We start from the raw sequence: 9,519 nt of genomic DNA, 5'->3' as shown, positions 1-9,519 counted from the left end.
TTTTTTTTTTCCATACTTAGCCAAATTTTCCAGATTCTTTCCAAAATGACTATTTCCAATTCAACTCTTCTTGGAACTCAATGTGCTACACCTAGGGACCTTAACTTAACACTCAAGAAATTTTATTCCTCGGTAAAATCTCACTCCACATGAAGGACGGCTCGAGTCTTAGTTCGAAAAATTCTCTGGGGTGTTACACTTAAACACAACTTTTCTAACACTTTCCACAAACCTTTGTTAGAATTAAGAATAAAAGTGTAAGTATTTGAACTCTAAAGTGATTTATTTTGAGAATTTAAAAAGGGCCGATTTGTATGTCTTTGTTTATATTTTTAAAATGTTAACTTTATAAAATGTTGATATGTCTAGAGTTTTAAAACACAACTCTTTTTGGGAATTATGAGTAGGCGAATTTGAAGATAAAAGGCTTTCAATTGGATAAAAACTTTTATTTTTTTTATCAAGGCAAAATATATTTCATTATCTTTAGCTTCAAGATTTCCTTGTTAATTCAATTTCATAAAAAAGATTTTCTTTCTTAAACAAAAAGCATTTGACTTGGCCAGCTATTTTGAAGATAACAAATTGTGCATATTTCATTCAAACTCCTTTTTTCTCGCTAAAAAATCAAGTTTAAATTAATGGTTGTTTCATTTCATTCTTTTAGATCTTTCTATATGAAGTTAGTATATTTTAAGGTTTTTATACTTTAATCTTTTTTAGGTTACTTTGCCATGATTTAATTAATACTAGTTTTTTCTTAGCTTTTAATGGTTATTTTATTTTTTCTCTAATTAACCTAAGTTTGGCCGGTTAATAGTTTTAAAACTAATCTTAAAGGATGCCTTACCCCTTCCCTTTAGGATCAATTAGAACTCTTACCTAGAATCACATAAGTTAGTAGACCTTAATTGAAGTCAATTTTAGTATTACTTAGTTAATAATTTAGGTATCCTAATTTACCTTAAAATAATTAGGTGGCGACTTCTTAAGTTAATTAATTTGGAAATCACCAATACGTTGTACACGTTTTGACCTCGAGTTAAAATGGGGTATAACAATATATACATGTAATGTTGATATAATAAACAAGCAGTTCAGTTCTGTAAACTATATGATATCAGAGCCACTAGGGCTCAAGATCTTAGTTTAAAAATTTCAGAACTTTTCCTAGCATCTTGGGAAAAGGTTTCGGCTACTTGGGTTTTGGCAGCATACATCTGGGCTTGTTGTCCCAGCATTGCCTCATCAGTTCCAACGTACTCCAGGATTGATTTTTGGTGTTAAATCACTAGAGGATAATAATTTCTTCACTTTTAGGTTCGATTTTTATCCCTTGCATTGTGACGTAAAATCTGGAAATTGCTTTGCGCTTCAATGGCTGCTTGGGTTCAGTTTTAGTGTCAATTTTTTTTGTTCTTTTCAACCAGTTTGGTGTCAGATTTTTGATCCTTTGCTCTTATCGATCAATTTCTTGGATAAACATTAGTTAAAATGTCTGATGATAAATCTTCCATGATTGGAATTGTTCCAGCATTGTCCAAAATTACTACTAATAAATTAAATGGGTCTAATTATTTAGTTTGGAGTAGAAAAATCAGGGTCTACTTGTGTAGTGTTGAAAAGGATGACCATCTTATCCAAGATCCTCCAACTGATGATACTAGACTTGGCTTAGAGATGATGATAGACTACTCTTGCAAATTATAAAATCTATTGACAATGAAGTTGTTGGTTTGGTTAATCACTGTGAGTTTGTGAAAGAGTTAATGGATTATTTGGAGTATTTGTATTCTGGCAAAGGTAATTTATCTCGGATTTATGAAGTTTCTAAGGCTTTCTATCATTCTGAGAAGGAAGTTAAGTCACTTACTACATACTTCATGGAGTTGAAGAAAACCTACAAGGAACTGAATATACTTCTACCATTCAATATTGATATAAAGGTGCAGCAGGCTCAGAGGGAATGAATGGCAATAATGAATTTTTTAGCTGGACTCCCATTTGATATTGAGACTGCTAAATCACATATTCTGTCTAGTTCTGAGATTAGCTCTCTCAAAGATGTTTTCAGTCGGGTGTTGCGCACAGAGAGTACTCCATCCAACTAGCAGACCAATGTGCTTGTTGTTAAAGGAGGAAGAGGAGGAAGAAATAATGCAAGGAGATGGAACAACAATGATGCAGGGAGATGGAACAACAACAATGATGCAAAGAGATGGAATAATAACAATGATGTAGGGAAGTGGAATCATAACAATAAGGTGGAACAACAACAATAATGCTGGGAGATGGAACAATAATAAAAGAGGAGACAATGATGCTGGGAGATGGAACAACAACATTACTTGTCGTTATTGTACGGAACCCGAGCACATAAAGCAAAATAGTAAGAAATTATAGATTCACGACCAACAACTTGAGACTCAGACTACCGTTGTTGCTTCCACTTCTAAGTCACCCTCAATTGTTACAATCTCAACCGATGAGTATGCCAGACTTACAAAGTATTAGGAATCAATGAATGAAACCACTCCAGCCCATGACCTTACTAAGTCAAGTAACAAATGTCTCATTTCCTCCTTAAGCAATTGGATCAATGATTCGGGTGCCACAGATCACATGACAATTAATCCCAAAATAATCTGTAAATTTCGGTCACATAAAGCACCATCCTTTGTTACCATAGCTGATGGATCTAGTTGCACCATTGAGGGATCTGGAACCATTAACCCTACTTCATCTATTACTTGTCCTCTAATCTAGGCCTACCTAGTCTTGCCTTTAATCTGATTTTTGGGAGTGAACTTACCAAAGAACTACAATGTTTTGTCTCCATATTTCCCGATTATTGTCTTTTTGAGGATCTTATGACGAAGCATATTATTGGTAAAGGACATGTATCAAACGGTCTCTAATGGGGTCCTCCATCAGTTGCTTGCTCCAGTATCGTCTCGTCATTTGAAGCACATGGTCGTTTGGGACATAATTCTCTAACAGTTTTGAACAAATTATTTGCCATTTTGCAAAACACCATAGAAGCTAGTTAAGTCCTAGGAATAATAAGCGGGCTGATTTTGCTTTCGATTTTGTTCATTCAGATATTTGGGAACCATGTCCGGTTGTTTCTAAAGTTGGGTTCAGATATTTTGTTACTTTTGTGGATGATTTTTCCTAAATGACATGGATTTACTTTATGAAAAATTGTTCTGAAGTGTTCTCCCATTTCTCTAATTTTTGTGCTGAGATTAAGACGCAGTTTACTGCTTCTATCCATATATTGAGGAGTAATAATGCTAAAGAATTCATGTCAACATCATTTCAAAACTACATGAATCAATATGGTATTCTTCATCACTCTTCGTGTGTGTAGTCACACTCTCAAAATGGAGTAGTTGAGAGAAAATAGGCATTTGCTTGAGAGTGCTCGTGTTTTGCTATTCCAAATGAAGGTACCTAAGCAATTTTGGGCAGATGCGGTATCCACACCTAGCTTTTTAATTAATCACATGCCATCCACAGTGATTAATGGTGTTATTCCCTATTGTGTTCTCTTTTCGAATAAGCCATTATTTTCGTTCAAGCCAAAGGTGTGGAAGTACTTGTTATGTTCGTGATGTGCGACCCCATGTTACTAAACTAGATCCAAAGGCCTTGAAGTATCTTTTTGGGATATTCTCGATTACAAAAGGGTTATCGATGCTACTCTTCAATCCTTAAATGATATATGGTGTCCATAGATGTGGTGTTCTATAAGAACATTTCCTTTTTTTCTTCTCCCGATACTTCTCCCACTCAGGGGAAGGAAGAAGAAGAATGGCTCATTTATAAGACCAGTCTAATGAGCTTAGAACACCATAAGGAAGTTTGTGGTAGTGTTGAGCAGTCAACAAAGAATGTCTTCTGATGTTCCTCCTGCTCAAACAAAGTCGCCGATAATTCTAGTTTACTCTAGGCGACAAGCGACCTATGATACATGTCTTGCGCCAACTCTTTTGACATCAGATCCTCCTTTAGTCAATCCCCGTTCATCAGAAAATCTTGACATTCCCATTGCTCTTCGCAAAGGTAAGCGTCAATGTCAATCAGTATATTTCATTGCTAATTTTATCTCATATGACCACTTGTCTCCCGCATCTTGCTCTTTGATTGCATTAGATGAAAATCACACTTGGGATTTGGTGGACTTACCTAAAGGGAAAATGGTAGTGGAATGTAAGTGGGTTTTTACGGTCAAAGTAAATCTTGATGGTTCTGTGGCGAAGCTTAAAACCAAATTAGTGGCTAAAGGATATGCTCGACTCATATGGTGGATTATTTTGATACTTTTTCTCCAGTGGCCAAACTCACTTCCATTCTCTTGTTTATTTCTCTAGTTGTTTCTAAGAATTGGCCGCTAATCAGTTGGATATCAAGAATGCATTTCTTCATGGTGATCTCCAAGAAGAAGTGTATATGGAGCAACCACTCGATTTTGTTGCTCAGGGAGAGAGTAGTAAAGTTTGTCACTTGAAGAAATCCTTGTATGGTCTGAAACAAAGTCCACATGCTTGGTTTGGGAATTTTAGTGAGGTAGTTCAGAAGTTTGGGCTTACAAAGAGCAAATGTGGTCATTCGGTCTTCTATAGACAATCATCAGTTGGCATTATTCTTCTTGTTTTATATGTTGATGACATTATCATCACTGGGAGTGATTATGCAGGAATATCTTCTCTCAAATCATTCGTGCATTCGACATTTCACACGAAAGACTTGGGACAGTTGAAATACTTCTTGGGAATAGAAGTAAGTAGGAGTAAGAAGGGAATATTTTTATCTCAAAGAAAGTATATCCTTGACCTTCTTGAGGAAACTGGAAAGTCGGCAGCCAAGCCTTGTAGTACTCCAATGGTTCCCAAGATGCAGCTAACAAAAGATGATGGTGATCCCTTCAATGATCCAGAGAGACACAAGTAATTAGTTGGGAAATTAAACTATCTCACTGTAACTCGTCCGGATATTGCTTTTGCAGTTAGTGTTGTTAGTCAGTTCATGTCCACACCTACAGTCAAACATTAGGCAGCTTTGAAGCAAATATTATGTTACTTGAAAGGCGCCCCTGGACTTGGCATAGTATATAGTAATAATGGACATATTTGTTAGCATGATTGGACAGATTCTAAATATTTGTACATATCTATGTTATAACTCTAAATATTTGTGTAATGATGATAGGAGATAATATAGATTAATGTAGCATATTTTCAGAGATATTACAATTAGGAATAACATATATTTAGGGATATATAGCAGATTTTTAGGCATGTAAATCATAATTCTTTCTATTTAATGGAAGAACTCTCATTTGAGAGAACTCATTCAGCAAAATTGGCATGGTATTAGAGCCTTTTTCAGTGCTTTGATTCTTAGTGTCTTTCATCTGTGGTTTCTTTCAAATTTTTTTTTGAAAGTTTTGGTTCTGCTTACTTTTTTAGTCAACAATAAGTCCTAAGTGTCTTGGAATTTTAGGCATCTAGGAATCTTAGTCTTGGTCATTCTGGTTATTTTTTATCATTGCATTTCTATCATCCTTAACTTGTCAAGAACATGGCGTCATATCAGTTTGAGTCCTTCCATGTTCGTTTCACAAGAAAAAATTACTCTGCCTGGGAATTTCAATTCCAACTATTTGTCATCGGAAAAGAATTATTAGGACATATAGATAGAAGCGATCCTACTCCTACTGATCCTACAAAGCTTGGTCAATGGAAGGTTAAAGATGCTCGGGTGATGACATGGATTTTAGGGTCAATTGACCCTCTTATTGTTCTTAATCTCAGGCCATACAAGATAGCAAAGGCCATGTGGGATTATTTACAAAAGGTTTACAACCAAGACCATAGCGCAAGAACATTTTCAGTTAGAACATGAATTTGCTATGTATTCTCAAGGAGATCTCTCTGTTCAAGATTATTTCTCTAGATTTCAGAACTTATGGGTTGAATTTACCGATAGTGTTTATACTAAAATACCTTCTAAATCTCTCTCCATCATTCAAGGAGTTCATGAACAAAGCAAGCGAGATCAATTTTTGATGAAATTACGATCTGATTTTGAAAATGTTCGCTCCAACTTGATGAACCGTGATCCATCTCCCTCGTTGGAGGTCTGTTTTAGGGTGTTACTTCGTGAAGAGCAGCGTCTCTTCACACAAAATGCTTTTCATCAAGGAAATGTTGTCACTGTCGCATTTGCAGCTCAAGAGAAAGGAAAGGGCATGGATATGACTAGAACTCAATGCTACAATTGCAAGAAATATGGTCATATTGCTAGCAATTGTGGCAAGAAGTTTTGTAATTATTGTAAACAACAAGGACACATTATCAAAGACTGTCCCACACGTCCTCAAAACCGTAGGGTAAATGCTTTTCAAGTTGGGATATATGGTTCAACTACAGATAACTCGTCTTCAGTAGGACAAGTTCTTACTCCTGAAATGGTCCAACAAATGATCTTGTCAGCATTTTCAGCTTTGGGGCTGCAAGGTAATAAGATCATATCTAAATTTTGGCTTATTGATTCTGGCGCTTCCAATCATATGACCAACTCAACTAATATACTCAAAAACATCCGTGAGTATAATGGTCCAACACAAATTTAGGTTGCCAATGGTAATAATTTACCCATTACCAAGGTTGGGGATATTACTGAAACTTTCAAGAATGTTTTTGTATCACCAAAGCTCTCCACTAGTCTTATTTCAGTTGGCCAATTGGTAGATAACAATTGTGATGTGAATTTTTCTTGTAATGGTTGCCTTGTGCAAGATCAAGTGTCGGGGACGATAATCGCGAAGGGGCCTAAAGTTGGAAGATTGTTTCCTATACACTTTTCTATTCCTCGTGTTCTAGCTTTTGCTTCCACCACTACTAAGAATGAGGTTTGGCATAAACGTCTAGGACATCCAAATTCTATTGTGTTGTCTCATTTGTCCAATTCTGGTTTATTAGGAAATAAAAATCAATTTTCAGTTGCTTCCTTTAATTGTTCTACTTGTAAATTAGGCAAAAGTAAAACTCTTTCTTTTCCTAATTTTGGTAGTCGTGCTGCAAAGTGTTTTGATGTCATTCATAGTGATGTTTGGGTCATTTCACCAATTATTTCTCATGCTCATTTCAAGTATTTTGTGACATTTATAGATGACTATAGTCGGTTTACATGGGTGTATTTTCTTCGATCTAAATCTGAAGTGTTTTCCATATTCAAGAAATTTTTGGCTTACGTTGAGACTCAATTTTCCACATGCATCAAACTATTAAGATCTGATTCTGGTGGAGAATATATGTCTCATGAATTCAATAATTTCTTGCTTGAGAAAGGAATTGTATCACAGCGCTCTTGCCCATATACGCCACAACAAATTGGGGTTGCTGAGTGTAAAAATCATCATCTTTTAGATGTCACTCGTACTTTATTGATTGAGTCCTCTGTTCCATCTAAATATTGGGTTGAAGCTTTGTCTACTGTTGTTTATTAGATTAATAGACTTCCATCTAAAGTGTTAAATCTTGAGTCTCCATATTATCGTCTTTTTCATAAGCATCCCAGCTATCATAGTTTTCATACGTTCGGTTATGTTTGTTTTGTGCACCTGCCTCATTTTCAACGGAATAAACTCTATGTTCAGTCTATTCAATGTGCTTTTATGGGCTATAGTACTTCGCAGAAAGGTTTTATTTGCTATGATCCAAGTTCTAACAAATTTCGTGTTTCTAGAAATGTTATTTTCTTTGAGAATTAGTATTTCTTTCCTACTCATGTTGAGTCATCTTCTGTTTCTCCTCTTCTTCCTACTTTTGAGGATTTGTCATTGTCTTCTAAGCGGTTCAAATCAAGATTTGTGTATGAACGACGTCGGCCAACTTTACCCCATCCCGAAACAGATCCGCCACCTGAGACTCCTCCACAACCAGAATCTGAGATTTCTTCAAGGTCTACTCCTCAGCGATCTACTAGAGTGTCTCAAACTCTTAAACGATATGGTTTTTCTTCTACTTTATCCACCATCTCTATTCCAACAGGTTACTCACAAGCTTCCAAGCTTGAATGTTGGCAAAAAGCAATGGAGGAGGAACTTTTGGCTCTAAAGAAAATAACACAAGGGACATTGTTCCTTGTCCTCCAAATGTCCGTCCAATTGGATGTAAATGGGTTTATTCAATTAAACTTAATTTTGATGGAACTCTTGATCGGTACAAAGCTCGATTGGTGGTCCTTGGCAACAAACAAGAGTATGGTGTAAATTATGAGGAGACTTTTGCATCTATAGCAAAAATGACTACTGTGCGAACTATTATTGCCATTGCTGCATCACAAAATTGGCCTCTTCATCAAATGGATGTCAAAAATGCTTTTCTTCATGGTGATCTCAAAGAAGATATTTATATGAAACGCCCACTTGGTTTGTTCTCATCACCTACATCAAATGTATGCAAGTTGAAACAGTCTTTATATGGATTAAAACAAGCTCCAAGAGCTTGGTTTGATAAGTTTTGTTCTACTTTGCTTCAATTCTCTTTTGAGCAGAGCAAATATGATTCATCTTTGTTTCTTCGAAAAACATCTGCAAGTTGTGTTCTTCTTTTGGTGTATGTAGATGACATTATTATCACAGGAACTGATTCTTCACTTATCACTGGCCTCCAACAGCAGCTTAAAGATTCTTTTCATATGAAAGATCTTGGTATTCTTACATACTTTTTGGGGTTAGAAGTTCATTATGATTCTTTAGGTGTGTTCTTGAACCAACACAAATATACTCAGGACTTGCTTGCTTTGGCTGGTCTTCAAAAATCTTCCTCTGTAAATACTCCATTGGAATTGAATGTAAAGTACTATCGTGCGGAAGGAGATCTTCTTCCTGATCCAACTTTGTATCGGCAATTAGTTGGGAGCCTAAATTATCTTACTATTACTAAGCCTGATATCTCTTTTGCAGTTCAACAAGTGAGTCAATTTATGCAGGCATCACGTCATCTACATTTGGTGGTTGTCCGTCGCATCATTCGATATCTCTTGGCAACATCTACTCGTGGATTATTCTTTCCTAGTGGTTCTAAGATTCAACTTAATGCATTTAGTGATTCTGCTTGGGCTGGATGTCCTGATACTCGTCACGGGTTGGTGCATGTTTCTTGGAGATTTCTTGATATCTTGGAAGAGCAAGAAGCAAGACCGTGTATCAAAATCTTCCACCGAATCTGAATATCGAGCAATGTCTACTGCTTGCTCTGAGATTGTTTGGCTTCGTGGTTTACTTGCAGAAATTGAATTTCCTCAATCTAATCCTACTCCCCTCCATGCTGACAACACAAGTGCTATTCAGATTGCTACTAATCCAGTTTATCATGAAAGGACCAAACACATTGAAGTGGATTGTCATTATATCAGAGAAGTTGTAGATAAGAGAGTCGTTACTCTTCCACATGTATCCAGTGATCTTCAAATAGCTGATGTGTTTACAAAGTCTATGGCACAACA

This window comes from Solanum stenotomum, chromosome 3 (assembly GCF_019186545.1).
Source record: "Solanum stenotomum isolate F172 chromosome 3, ASM1918654v1, whole genome shotgun sequence".
Taxonomy (NCBI): Eukaryota; Viridiplantae; Streptophyta; class Magnoliopsida; order Solanales; family Solanaceae; genus Solanum; species Solanum stenotomum.
This window is presented reverse-complemented; position numbering follows the sequence as displayed.